General features: G+C 41.6%; 1 protein-coding gene across 1 annotated transcript in view; it reads left to right on the top strand.

The window, feature by feature from the left end:
• The first annotated feature begins 5,388 nt into the window (after positions 1-5,388).
• Positions 5,389-15,236, top strand: part of LOC117514248 (voltage-dependent calcium channel gamma-7 subunit-like) — a 62,055-nt gene continuing 52,207 nt past the window's right edge. The window contains exon 1 of the mRNA XM_034174614.1: positions 5,389-5,487. The gene's annotated coding sequence lies outside the window, so the exon portion shown is untranslated. The remainder of the gene's footprint in view (positions 5,488-15,236) is intronic.

The raw sequence follows: 15,236 nt of genomic DNA, 5'->3' as shown, positions 1-15,236 counted from the left end.
GACAACCCGCGGAGATGCTTGAAGCACAGAGTACAATGTGACACTTAATGTAGTCTAGAGCGTCGCGTCCCCAGCCCGAGCCCACACCGCCTGCATCATCGCTGCAAGGAAACCCTCATATTTCCACCACGTAGCTGCATCATTTTTATAGTTTTCTCTGCAGAATTTATACAGTCACCCCTTTCGTGGTGCACAGCTGCCATGAAATATGTATTGGTGGTTTTAGAAAATATTTTAAAAACTTTTCTTCTTTTGATCCAGCTAAAATACAAAAAGCGTGTGAGCTTGTGCAGGTACATGCACTTGTGCGTCAGTGTGGTGTGTAAGTCTTTTTGCTGGGTAATGATGTACTCACAAAATTGATTAGGTGTAATTAAAAGAGAGGGTCACTCGGTCTGTTCAATAGATGGAAAAATATTAGCAGCACTCTCACTAAACACTATCTGAGCAGAGCAGGTGGCTGCAGATATGCAGTTAAATAATCCAACCTCAGCATTCTAATGAAACTGCTGTTTCATTAAATTGATAAAATTGTCTTTCTTCTGAGTAAACACGTTCATGCGTGCTTGTCATCTGGAGGAGCGACATTGTTCATTTAAATGTGATCATAAAGGAACAATGTAAACAATCTGATTGGTTTAGCTCAGTTTGTGTGGAGGCCAAAGGTCATTGTTGCACATCACATTTTTGTGCGATAGATATGAGGCATTGTTTCAACAGTAATAAATAATAAATTAAATCATCTATGTCTCTGTTATTGCAGTACCTTTTGTTTTATGTGTTGGAAGAACAATTAAATAAATTTGCACCACAAAAAATTGAGAAAAAAGAGAGCAAAGTGTTCTATTTTGTGATAATGAGTGCACGTTGCAGGGAAACAAACGCACACCACTCCTTCTTTGTTTCTTCTCCACACGACTATTTGTCACGCTCACTCACTCCCTCGCCCTCGGTTTCACACATACTCACGCTTAAAAGTGCAGTCTCTAGCGCGCGCACACACACACACACACACACACAAACAAAAGATGCTGACCCTTCTATTTACTGTGGTACTGCAGTTGTCAAACCAGCAAAACCACCTCTCAGGCATCTCACTTTCACTCCTGTCTCCCTAAAGCAGCCTGGCACCCGACACACACACGCAGCCCCAAAATGGGACTAATATCCCCGTGGAGAAGTGAGTTATAACAGGTTGACCTTCACATTAAAATCTCATCAGCGTTCCATCTCCCTCTCCTCCTCTCTACCTGCCCTTTATCTTTGTATCCGTGACTTTCTCTCTGTTCACCTGCACCTCCTGTCAGTCACTCTATGTAAATGTCTTCCTGTGTTTGCTATAAATCATAGCACTATAGGAATTACTCTTGCTATTATCTCTTTTTAATCCCTTTAGTTGCGTATCATCTGTATCACTCATATGACATGTTTCAGATTCATGGCTTACAATCTCTGCCATTCATTAAAAGTACAAAACCATTTGACATTTTTGAATAGTTTCCTTCCAAACCACATTTTATATAAAATTGGTATATTTTAGGGGAAAACAAAACCTGCTATGTGACCACTCCTAACTGCAAGCTTCATTCCACCCATGATGGTATCTGCCTTCATGTAAGTGAACATGCAGCACTTTGGTGTTGTGCAGTCGATGTTTCACTGTCACTGTGACACAATATTATCTCTTATCTTCATTCCTGTCTCTTCTTCCACTCCTTCCCTTTTTAGCATTCCTACATCTCTCATCCCCCTCCCCCTCCCTTCTGCCCTGGGGTCAGAGTGTGCTGTTCACTACTGATATCCTTACTAAAAATATAGGATCCCTCCACTTCCACCAGCATTCTAAAAATAGTCCACAGACAGGGGACGGGGACTACACGATTCAAAGGAAGAGGACGACAAACAGAGGACTATATATATATATATATATATATATATATATATATATATATATATATATAAGCCCCTTGGTATTTCATGCATTTTAATTTGTTTATGGCATTTCAAATACAAAAAGTAAATCAGGCTTCTCAATATAATTTTTTTTTTAATTATCTTCCACAGAATCAAACTGAAAATAAATTTCTACAACTTGATAGAAATTTGTTGAAAATTTAAAAGCCAAGATGATGGGTTGCATAAGTAATCAGCCCCTTTGGTGTAATACATGTAAATAATCAGTTTTATTGCCAGTTTTCTTCAGATAAGTCAGGGGATGGATACATGAACATTTCCAAGTCACTGAATATGTCTTGGACTTTATTTACATCAGTTATGAAGAAATACAAACAGTATGGCACTGTATGGGAAATCTGTGTGGAGTAGACAGTTCTCAAAACCTGACTGTGCAAGAAGGAGAAGAGTGAGGAAAGGCTAGATTTAATGTTTTGGTGTGGAAAACCGTTTTTTTTATCATGACAATATGTTAAAATATTGTCATGGTGTGTTAATATGATATCACACAAAAAGTTAAACCTGATATGCATATTCTGTTGAATTTCCACACACATGCTCGACACCTGTTTTGCATTTCATGTTTAGAAACACGTGTTTGCATTTTGGATAGGGTTAGAAGTAGGTTTAGGGTTAGAATAACAACAATAACAATGAGGAAAAGGTGACTTTTCTCAGTCACATGATCACATCTTGTTGTCACATCTTGTTACCTGTGACATCATCACCACCTCCAGGGAGAAAATATGTGGGATGTGTATGACTAGGTCAAACACATGTATGAATATTACTTTTTTGTACATTTTACTGGGCATGTTTTGTGAGAATAAGCTGAATGGTTTAAATCGTCCCTGCATTAGCACTGGTCAGCTTGCTTATAGCAAGTGCTGCACATCTTCTATTACAAGCAACAGGTTCACTATCACATCCTACAGCAGCCTGTACTCAAGGTTCTTGAAATGGAGCAATATGTCCATCTGGTGGACATTTACCATTAATGCAAGCAAAAAACAATTTTGTGAAGAGCTGTAATGGTCATGCTGCATTCAAAATCCTTGGAAAGTGGGCGATTCCAACCTCTAGCTTGAGGAAAAATGCCTTGAATGCTCTGTCAGGCCGGAATCCTTGCTCGTAAACGTGAGAAAATTGAGCAATCCAAGAAATACGAATTAACATCACAGCCATGGCAGCTGTGTTTGTGAGTAGTGAGACAACACTGTTACTAATGTTAAAAATGTAACACATTTTTTAACTAGATATTGCTACTATATGTATTATATTCACATTCTACATACAATTAGTTAACAGCACCAGACATCAGAAAAAACATATTTAATGATTTAATTTAGCCCAAAAGATAATGTTAGCCTAGCTCTACTGTGATAGGCTAAATAGTTTATTTATATTTGTCTCCGAGGTAAACTCATGAACTCACTTTTCCAGAAGTTAGGGTTTTTACTTCAGGTTCCAAACATAGCATAAATACTCTTCAGAAATGTAATAATAGTATCACCAGTACTATATTTTGTAAATAAGCAACAAAAATAACATATAAATCAGTAATACAATATTTAATATGACTAAGGTCGATGAGCTTAAATTTTAAAGTTTGTAGCCAGTAATACCCAACAGACACTGAGTTTATGCATCCTAAAAAAATTTCATGTCTATATAAAAAAAAAAAGACCTATTCTCTGTGTCCTGTTGATTTAAATGGAAAAGACCTGCTGCTGGCCATGCTCTCAATCTCCACCAGGGGTCACCAACCTTTTCCTGGAGAGCACCTGCCCTGCATGTTTTCTAACATGTTTTTCTAACTGTTCCACTCCCAGACAATTAACTCTATCAGGTGTTCTCAGCCAATCAAGAGCTGGAAAAATCAGCTGTGACTTGAGTAGGTAGATGTGGAAAACATGCAGGACAGGTGCCCTCCAAGAACAGGGTTGGTGACCCCTGTAAGACTCAACAACACTCCAGATATAAACCTATTTTACACGTCACAAATGTAACAAGCTGCCTCAGGCCAAAATTGTACTTATTTTTTACAAATAAACTGAGAATTTTATGAGTTTGAGGATGTTTAATATTAAACTGTGAGATGGTAAAAACGAGTTCTGCACAATACGACCCCTTTAATCCAATCAATCAATCAATCAATTTTATTTATATAGCGCCAAATCACAACAAACAGTTGCCACAAGGCGCTTTATATTGTAAGGCAAGGCCATACAATAATTACGTAAAAACCCCAACGGTCAAAACGACCCCCTGTGAGCAAGCACTTGGCAACAGTGGGAAGGAAAAACTCCCTTTTAACAGGAAGAAACCTCCAGCAGAACCAGGCTCAGGGAGGGGCAGTCTTCTGCTGGGACTGGTTGGGGCTGAGGGAGAGAACCAGGAAAAAGACATGCTGTGGAGGGGAGCAGAGATCAATCACTAATGATTAAATGCAGAGTGGTGCATACAGAGCAAAAAGAGAAAGAAACAGTGCATCATGGGAACCCCCCAGCAGTCTAAGTCTATAGCAGCATAACTAAGGGATGGTTCAGGGTCACCTGATCCAGCCCTAACTATAAGCTTTAGCAAAAAGGAAAGTTTTAAGCCTAATCTTAAAAGTAGAGAGGGTGTCTGTCTCCCTGATCTGAATTGGGAGCTGGTTCCACAGGAGAGGAGCCTGAAAGCTGAAGGCTCTGCCTCCCATTCTACTCTTACAAACCCTAGGAACTACAAGTAAGCCTGCAGTCTGAGAGCGAAGCGCTCTATTGGGGTGATATGGTACTATGAGGTCCCTAAGATAAGATGGGACCTGATTATTCAAAACCTTATAAGTAAGAAGAAGAATTTTAAATTCTATTCTAGAATTAACAGGAAGCCAATGAAGAGAGGCCAATATGGGTAAGATATGCTCTCTCCTTCTAGTCCCCGTTAGTTACCCACAAAACTTTTTTTTTTTTTGATCCGCAGGACAAAGTGTCGAGACACATTTGCATCCTCAAATTAATTACCGGCAATCAGACACCTTGCATCACGCAGTTCCGGAGCTGCAGGGTTTATCGGGGTGTACCGATCCACCGCAGTGCCCGAAAGGGGGGGGGAGAGAGAGGAGAGAGAGAGAGAGGTGGGGAGAGAGAGAGAGGGGGGAGGGAGGAGAGAGGGGGGAGGGGGAGAGAGAGATAGAGAGGGGGAGGGGGAGAGAGGGGGAGAGAGAGATAGAGAGGGGGAGGGGGGAGAGAGAGAGGGGGGAGAGAGAGGGGGAGAGGGGAGGAGAGAGAGGGGGGGTAGGAGAGAGAGAGAAAGAGAGAGAGAGAGGGGGGGAGGGGGGGGAGAGAGAGGGGGGAGAGAGAGGGGGAGAGGGGAGGAGAGAGAGGGGGGGTAGGAGAGAGAGAGAAAGAGAGAGAGAGAGAGAGAGGGGGGAGAGGGGAGGAGAGAGAGAGAGAGAGCGAGAGAGAGAGAGAGAGAGAGAGAGAGAGAGCAAAAGCGTCCGAGCCTCTCCGGTGTCTTTACTACTGACGTGTGCGCGCGGCTCGTGTCACGGTGAGTACCTTCATCTTTTAAATCATGCACATGAACTAATTTAGCGTTTTTTAATTTTTTTTATTTATTTATTTATTTTTTTCTGTCGGTGATCTCGGTGCCAGCTGGGAACCGAGCTGCGGTGGTGGTTCGTTAATTCAGTGCGGGCGCAGTTTTTTTGCTTTTTGTTTACAGCGTCTGTCCGGTTCACTCACGTGCTCCCTGTTTATCATCACCAGCAAACTCGGCACGCACGTCTCTCCGCCCGGCGTCACGGACTGTTTAAATGCTGATTTTACACGTGATTCCGTTTAATTCAGACGCCAGCGCGCGAGGACGCGCTCTGCTCGTTGTGTCGAAGTTTATTTTCTCGTTTAATTTCATGTTGTCCAGGCTGGACAGCCAAAGTTGTGTGTGCATGACCGATGGCGCGTCCCCGTCTTGATCATCCATATACCGCTTCTCCTTTTCTCGTATCCGTCACAAATACATTGTATTTGCACTTTTACGCAGCGCTCTGTGTCGCGGCTGGTTCCGGTGAGTTTTTGGCGCCATGTGAGGACGTAGATTGCCTCAGATTACAGAGAATTTAATGTTTTGTCCTCCCGTGGCTCCCTTCTAACCGCTTCAAAGGGCTCATTGCTTTTAGTCTGTCTCAGAGCTCCGGAACGGGATTCTTATCACGTTGTTATCAGCTGGATTTCTTTTCCAAACTCAATCTCCGGTCTGTTCTGTTCTGAAGGACCTCTGCGGAATGTCGTGTCCATGTGTGACGAAGGCTTTGTGTTTGAAAGATGGAGAAAACACATTTTTCCCTGGCACGAGGGAACTGTCCGCGGTTCTGAACTGTCTGTGGTTCTGACCTGTCTGTGATTCTGACCTGTCCCTTGTGATAAACTGTCCATGATTCTGAACTGTCTGTGATTCTGACCTGTCCCTGGTGATAAGCTGTCCATGGTTCTGAACTGTCCCCTGGTTCTGACCTGTCTGTGATTCTGACCTGTCCCTACCAATAAACTGTCTGTGGTTCTGAACTGTTTGTGCTTCTGAACTGTCTGCGGTTCTGAACTGTCTGTGGTTCTGACCTGTCTGTGGTTCTGACCTGTCCCTGGTGATAACCTGTCCATGTTTCTGAACTGTCCCTGGTTCTGACTTGTCTGTGATTCTGACTTGTCCCTGGTGATAAACTGTCCATGGTTCTGAACTGTCCCCGGTTCTGACCTGTCTGTGATTCTGACTTGTCCCTGGTGATAAACTGTCCGCGGTTCTGAACTGTCTGTGGTTCTGACCTGTCTGTGATTCTGACCTGTCCCTTGTGATAAACTGTCCATGATTCTGAACTGTCTGTGATTCTGACCTGTCCCTGGTGATAAGCTGTCCATGGTTCTGAACTGTCCCCGGTTCTGACCTGTCTGTGATTCTGACCTGTCCCTACCAATAAACTGTCTGTGGTTCTGAACTGTTTGTGCTTCTGAACTGTCTGCGGTTCTGAACTGTCTGTGGTTCTGACCTGTCTGTGGTTCTGACCTGTCCCTGGTGATAACCTGTCCATGTTTCTGAACTGTCCCTGGTTCTGACTTGTCTGTGATTCTGACTTGTCCCTGGTGATAAACTGTCCATGGTTCTGAACTGTCCCCGGTTCTGACCTGTCTGTGATTCTGACCTGTCCGTGGTGATAAACTGTCCCCAGTTCTGACCTGTTCCTGACGATAAACTATCTGTGGTTCTGAAGTGTTCATGGTGATGAACTGTCCATGGTTCTGAACTGTCTATGGTTCTTAACTATTCACGGTTCTGAACTGTTTGTGCTTCTGAACTGTCTGCGGCAATGAACTGTTCGCGGTTCTGGACTGTCTGTAGTTCTAACTTGTCCCTGATGATAAATTGTCCGTGGTTCTGAACTGTCCCCGGTTCTGACCTATCTGTGATTCTGACCTGTCCCTGCCGATAAACTGTCTGTGGTTCTGACCTGTCCCTGGTAATAAATTGTCCGTGGTTCTGAACTGTCTCTGGTTCTGACCTGTCTGTGATTCTGACCTGTCCCTGCAGATAAACTGTCTGTGGTTCTGAAGTGTTCATGGTGATGAACTGTCCATGATTCTGAACTGTCTGTGGTTCTTAACTATCCATGGTTCTGAACAGTTTGTGCTTCTTAACTCTCCGTAGCAATGAAGTGTCCACGGATCTGAACATTCTATTTGTCTGAACCGTCCATGGCAGTGAACTGTCCGTGGTTCTGGACTGGCTATGTTTCTGAACTATCTGTGGTGATGAACTGTCCACATTTCTGAACTGTTTGTGGCAATGAGCTCTCCGTGGTCTGAACTCTCTTGGTTCTTCACTATCTGTGGTTCTGAATTGTGTTTTTTCTCACCTGTTCATGGCAATGAACTGTCCACGGATCTGAACGTTCTGTTTGTCTGAACTATCCGTGGTAATGAACTGTCCGTGGTTCTGGACTGGCTACGTTTCTGAACTATCTGTGTGATGAACTGTCTGTTTTTTCTCACCTGTTCATGGCAATGAACTGTCCACAGTTCTGAATTATCTGTGGTTCTGAACAATTTATGGTTATGAACTATATGTGGTGACAAACTTATGCGGTTCTGAACAATTCGTGGTTCTGAACTGTCCACAGTTCTGAACTGTGTTTATTTCTGAACTATCTGTGGTTCTAATCTGGAGGACAGTTCCACTTATTTCTGCAGTGCCACAACTCTGTTCATCCTAACTTCTTCTATAAGACGTTTCCACATGAAGGTGAGACCTTTTATTTCTGAGCCTCACTCATCCTCTCTGCTTCACCATCTTTTGTCTTAATTTGGTTGTTTTCCACTTTTTGGCCTCACTATTTGAGTTTTGTTTTTCACACTGACTCAAACCACTGTCTGCTCACAGATCTCTCATCTGTTTTAAGTCTCTGTTGCAATAGTCATCAGCAGTGTAGCATTCCTGACATGAGTCACGAGCTCTGATGAAATTAAAGAGAAACAAAGAGATGAAAAATGAAAGTACCGTGTGAAACTCTGTGATTAATTCTAATATTCAGAAGGGTCCTTGTTTTTGAAGGCTGGCATATATCGTTATATTTGAACCTTTGTTTGTGTGTGTGTGTGTGTGTGTGTGTGTGTGTGTGTGTGTGTGTGTGTGTGTGTGTGTGTGTGTGTGTGTGTGTGTGTGTGTGTGTGTGTGTGTGTGTGCGCATATGCGTGCATGTGCGTGTGCGCATTTATACGAAAAGCAGATTGTCTTTTGATAGCTTTTTTTTTGCAATACAGGTTAGATGTTGGGGTTACCCACCACCACCCCCCGTCTGTGTACTTTTAAGTATTATTATGTTCTGTATGTATTCAGTTCCTGGTGAATTTTTTAAGTAATATTTTCTGTATGTGTTCATTGTATTCAGTGATATTTCCTGCATAGGTTCATTGATTCATGTCTGATCCCTCACTCTAAAACATGCTGCTGCATTTAGTTATGTCTACTTGCTACCTCTCTTTAACATAGAGCTCTTACAAGTTTTGGATGTTGAACTCAACTTAACAACTCAACTCAACTTGTAAAATGCCTGATTGGTGGATTGCTGCAGAGATGGTTGTTCTTCTGGAAGGTTCTCCTCTCCCCACAGAGAAATGCTGGAGCTCTGACAGATTGACCATCGGGTTCTTGGTCACCTCCCTGACTAAGGCCCTTTCTCCCCTGATCACTCAGTTTAAACCAGCGGCCAGTTTTAGGAAGAGTCCTGGTGGATCTGAACGTCTTCTGTTTACAGATGATGGAGGCCACTGTCGGGACCTTCAAAGCAGCAGAAATGTTTCTGTACACAGTAAAATCACTAGGGTTGGGTATCGAGAACTGGTTCTTTTCGGTTATCGTTAAAAAATGATTCGATCCACCGACATCAGTAGCCTTTTTGCTTAACGATTCCATTATCAGTCCTTCAGAGCGGCCGTTGTTTTTGAGGGTGTTTGTCAGTAAAATGATCATTTCTCTATGTTGACTGCAGACCCTGCAGCGGGTCTGTAATCAACCGCTTCTGCAGCGCGACTCCACTTTGAAGCTTGAACATTGAAGCAGTGCTTTGATCCGCTGTTTTTGGTTAACAAGCGGAAAGTTCACTTCTTAACCCCTCTCAAAGCCATTAAAATATGTCAATCGTGAGTCACTTTTGTGTGGATTAAAGTCACTAACTGGGACTCTTGTCTTGTTGCAGTCAATAAACGAGAATCATCCTCTGTTCTGTTGGTACAGCTACAAACGCTGCGCCGCTCTCTGTTGGAAGCCTTAAGGACAAGTTGGAACATGTCCAGCTGTTAAACAATTTCTCAGATACTCACTCCACTGAAAGCCATCAAAAGCCACCTGGATTTTACAAATGGTTATCAACACAGAGGTGTTTTTCCTGTGGCGGAGCGTCGCGGTGGCTGCGAGCCAACGCTGTAATCCGTCCGCACGTCTTTCATTAAAAAAAATCTCCTTTAACAGTGGAATATCTGGATAAAATGCTGAAACCGACTTCTTCTGAAACGTCTCTTGTTCTCTCACGACGTCCTGGATCAATAGAGCCTGAAATGTGGAGGTTTTCAGCGTGAAACAGGCTGACGACGGCGCCTGGGAGCGCTGCACGACGTCTCGCTCCGTGGGAAGTCCTTAAAGCGACAGTATCATCTCAAAATCTCTCATCAGCTGTTAAAATTTTCACCGAAAACCAGCTTAATTTTTCGAACCGTGTCCACTTCGATGTGCCTCACAGGTTTAGAAAAAATTTTGATCAAACAAAGCGCCAGTCTCTCAGCAACTTCTCAGACAAAGGAATTCCGACGAGGGGTTGGACGACTCCTCCCACAAGGAGTGCTCACAGGCGAATGACGTCACCGACAGGCGTGGAAAAACTCACGCATGCGCACGAGGGTTCAAGCATGTCTGACGTAAAAACATATGAATGAATTCCATATAGTTTTTGAAAAAAATAAAAAGGACCTATACTTTATTGACAGCCCTCGTATAACACTAAATCACAACAGAACTGCCCCAAATTGCTTCATATTGGTAAGGTCTAACCTTACCAACTCTCCTGAGTAAGCACACGTCAATGAATGAATAAATGAATGAACGGCAAACATTAACAAAGACAAACATTGTGATATATGCACAGCAAATTTTGCACACAACATTGAGTACATATGGCTCCATTCCAGACAGTGTAAAATCAGCACTGTCATCGTGTTAATTCAAGATGATGATCTCTTACTCACTCACTCATCCTCAACCGCTTATGCGGGACTGGGTCACGGGGATGATGATCTCTAAGAGAGTTGATTTATAGAATGATATGCTTGACTTAACACTATCTGGTTTAACGCCATAAGTGCTCACTGTGGAGTCAGTGAATAGTTTATTTGTAAAAACATTCTTTACAAAAGGAAAGGCGGTCGCAAATTGTACTTTAGACGCAGCAGCATACAAAAATTTGTTTTATCACACAAAAAATAAAAATACAAAATGTTGCCCAAAAGAGCACTTGAAATGCATGAGGAGGAAAATGCATGGGGGGGGTATTTATTTATTTTGTAAACATATTTTGGATTCTCAACTTTCTGCTGTAGTTATTCTCAAAGTGTGGGCCGCAGACCCTTTATTGGCTATGAGGGTAATGCAGGTGGCTGACCAAGTGTAATTTCTTTGATTTTCAATTTTGTAATGTTTAAAAAGATGCCAAAATATTTCTAATTATATAAAGTGTAATCACAAGTAATGAAAAAAAAAATCATTGGCTTCAATGATACATTATTCTTCATTTAACTGACCTCCATTAATATGATAGATAGATAGATAGATAGATAGATAGATAGATAGATAGATAGATAGATAGATAGATAGATAGATAGATAGATAGATAGATAGATAGATAGATAGATAGATAGATAGATAGATAGATAGATAGATAGATAGATAGATAGATAGATAGATAGATAGATAGATAGATAGTCTCAAGTGTCAATCAAAATTGCTATGAAAGTAGATTTTTCTATTTCAAAGTGCGCAGTTGTATTTTTGATTATGTTTTGGTAGAACAGGTAGTCTGCTGAGGTATGAAGGAGGCACATGTTGAACACAATCCCAGTACACACATGTAGGCAACCCATTCACACATGGCCAGTTTACAACCACCAATGAACTTGTATGTCTTTGGAATAGCTAAAGCACACAACACAGAGATCTACAACACAGAAACACAGTGATTACTGCTGTACCTTCCTCCTGTAAAGCCAGTTGGCTGAACATGCTTGCCACTACACCGTCACACTCTAAATCACTCAAAAACTATTCATTTTAACTATATTAAACACCTATATTGATTTTAATTTGTACCGTATTGATTATGATAAAAAAAAAACATAAGAATGCAGACACGATAAAGATGCTGTGGGCTGACTGGGCTAAGTGCTGTAACAGCAAAAAAATGTATGTGGAGGAAATATTTGATTAATGATCGTGGTCACAGGAAAATAAACAAACATGACACATATATGCTGTAAATAATATCACAGCAGTGACATGCAGAGGAAGTTAAGTTACATAAGAACATGATGATGCTCTGTGCTGACAGGGCAGTGAGGTGGAGATGTTGGTCACTGAAAGTGGACAGGTAGCAAATGAAAAACACTTCCTGAGATGGCACATTTCTATTTTGCAGTGACATGCAGGGTCAGGCTGCTGTGTAAACAATTCATTCTGCTCCTCGTCCACAGTCCAGGCTGCAGACTAAACAGTGTGCGTAATGATGTGGGGATGTTTTCTTGCACCACATTTGTCCAGTCGTTATTTTGAGTGGCTGAACATTGAATGCCAGTGTGTGAATGCCGGGTGCATTGTTTAATGGCCACAGTTGGAATGTTGTAGATAATGATTGTGCTACAAAGTGCACAACACATCGAGTGACCTGAGTGTGTGTAAACACCTGCACAGTCTCAGTGCAACAGAAAACTTTAGCATGAAGTTGAATGCATGCAGCACTGATGATGACTTATTATCAGCCATCAGGGGAGAGAATGTCAAGTACAGCACAGTACATGTGTGTACCTCATGTGGGCCTCATAGAAGGCAGGTTTGGTGAAATACGAATTGCAGTCTATTGATGAAGGTCCCAGTTATGAAGAAAATCTGGACCAGGGTTGGGTAGTGGTTTTTGCCATGAAGAGCTAAGACAGTGCAGTTTTTCCCTGCAGCTGGCCACCTCAGCAGGTGGTTTTACTGATGAGCTCCTCCTTTCAACATAAAGTGGTGATTATCAGTGAAATCACATGCAGAGGTGATCTTTAGTAAGGACAATCTGTGCTGCCACTAAAGCAACTAGACTTCTCATTTAGGGCCTAATTTACTAAAGGTTTGCATGTGTATCAATGTGCACAAACATCATAGCTCCAAAAAAAAAAAAAAAAAAAAATGTGCAAGGTGATTTCTGAGCAGTGCGTACTGAGGACTGTCTTTCTAGTGTGCAAAATATGGATGGGACTGTGCTTTTCCATCTATATCAGAAGATGAACACACTTTACAGTAATGCCTCACATTCACCACAGATTAAAGACCTTGCCCAGCCACTCCTTAGTGATTTTCTGACCAGATGGGAGGTTTGAACTTTCCCATAATTAGTGCACATTGTCCATTTAACAAATTTGCCTTCATTAATATGTAGTTTAGTGTCTGTGTCTTCCTGAGTACACAAAACTGTGGAATGTGAACCTATAAATAGGTGAGGCTTGCATACGCCATAAGATTGATCAAAATCAAAAGGAACTTTAGCAAGTCCTGTTTGCATCTGAACATTGTGTGTTTGAAACATAAGTGATAGACTTTTATTACTGTCAGGATTTGAACTTTTGTATTGTTATGTGTGGGGTGTTTTTTTGTTTTACTGTTTTCTTTTGATATTAGTTCTCTTGCTGTTTTTTCTCTGCTTGGGGTTTTCTGTCTCTATCTCTCTTGTCTGTCTCTTGGTGCTTGGTGGTGGGTGTTTCACTCTATCTGGTCACACCCTTGTTCTGGTGCTTTCCACCTGTAGCTCATCACCTGGGTGTATATAAGCTTCACTTGGTTTTCTATTCCCCTCCAAAGATTGATGTGCCTTGGGCTTTCTTTCCAGCTTTGCATTTTTCTCATCCTGCCTGCCTTGTTGTGTTTTTGACCTTCTGCCTGTTTTCCAGACCATTCCTTAGCCTGATGATTATTGTACTGTTGTATTTTTTGGACTGTCTTCTCATGTACCAACCCCAGCTTATCCTGCAAGTAAACTCTTTTAAAAGCCAGAGCTGTTTGTCCGAGTCCTGCATTTGTGTCCAGCCATTCCTGATCACCAAGCCTGATCATTTCAGAGGCTGAGACACCTCTGCCTCCTCATAGACAGAATTTAAAAAAAAATAATAATTGTAAACATGGGGCATATTTAAATAGTTCACTGTTTGCATTTTGTTTGTTAGGTTCTGAACAAATATCTTGAGGCATTACAGGTGGACCAAGTACATTTTAGTGTGACTCCTGATTGTCACTGTCACTAATGTACTTAAAAGTCACTTTCACATGGACGCTCCAATATATTTAATGAAAACTGGTATAAAATGAGTTTCTCAAATGTGAACAGCATTATAGTTTTTGTGGTGCATGTACAAAGAAAAGAACTAGACAGTCAAAAGTAAATCAAAGGGGAGGTGATGGTCTAGTGGTTAAGCATTGGGTTTGAGACCAGAGGATCCTCGGTTCAAATCCCAGCCTGACCGGAAAATCACTAAGGGCCCTTGGGCAAGGTCCTTAATCCCCTAGTTGCTCCCGATGTGTACTGAGTACCTTGTATGACAGCACCCTCACATCGGAGTGAATGTAAGGCATTAGTTGTAAAGCGCTTTGAACGTCTGATGCAGATAGTCCGTTTACTCACCCCATGACACACAGAAATATAAACGCACATCTAGATGATCACAGCTGATGGCATTCATGCTCTGGGTTCCAGTTGCAGAAGGCAGCATAATTATTCACCAGTTTGCTTAAATACAGTGGATGGAACAATAATTAAAATTCTGAAATAACAGATTGTTGTTGGGTTTTTTTAATTGCCAGTGTGTGAACACATTCACTTATATGCTCGTGTGTAACTGAGCGTAAGGCTCATAGCTGGGAGTAGCTGATTTAATTTCAGTTTGGGCTTATGGTCATTAACACACACAAAATCCTCATTTACATTCTGCTGTCTATATATCATGTGCACAGTTATTTTTAGTAAATCACCCACAAAACATTCTCCATTGTGCAAAAGTTTGGAGAGCGCATGTAATGTAGCACTCGTTTATATGGGCTCTTAGGAAATGAAGCCCTTAGTCTTCAAAATGTCTTGTCACTCACTTAAGTGACTTCTTCAAATTGAAATACTGTTTGTAGTATAAAGTTGTTTAAATGTAGTAAATAGATAATGTAAAAGTTTATTTGTAATTACCCAGTCCTGTGGTGGGGAAAAAACCTCAGTGAAAATATTAATCTTTAGATGATACAACTGTGATGAACCTGTACAGGGATCATGGGTTCTTTCTTTCTTTCTTTCATTGTATAATTGTTGAAAGTAAGACACACACACACTTGAAGTGTTATCATATGTCAATATTGCAATGATAGCTAGAAAGATAAACTCAAAGTCTGGGCAGCGTAATTGCCTAACTAAAAGATGTACTCAGAGAGTTCATACTTGGGCCTTCATCTTTTCTGCAGCACAAGCCTTTGCCATA

Source organism: Thalassophryne amazonica, chromosome 7 (assembly GCF_902500255.1).
Source record: "Thalassophryne amazonica chromosome 7, fThaAma1.1, whole genome shotgun sequence".
NCBI lineage: Eukaryota > Metazoa > Chordata > Actinopteri > Batrachoidiformes > Batrachoididae > Thalassophryne > Thalassophryne amazonica.
Note: the sequence above shows the minus strand (reverse complement) of the source record. Positions and strands in the feature narration are given on the sequence as shown.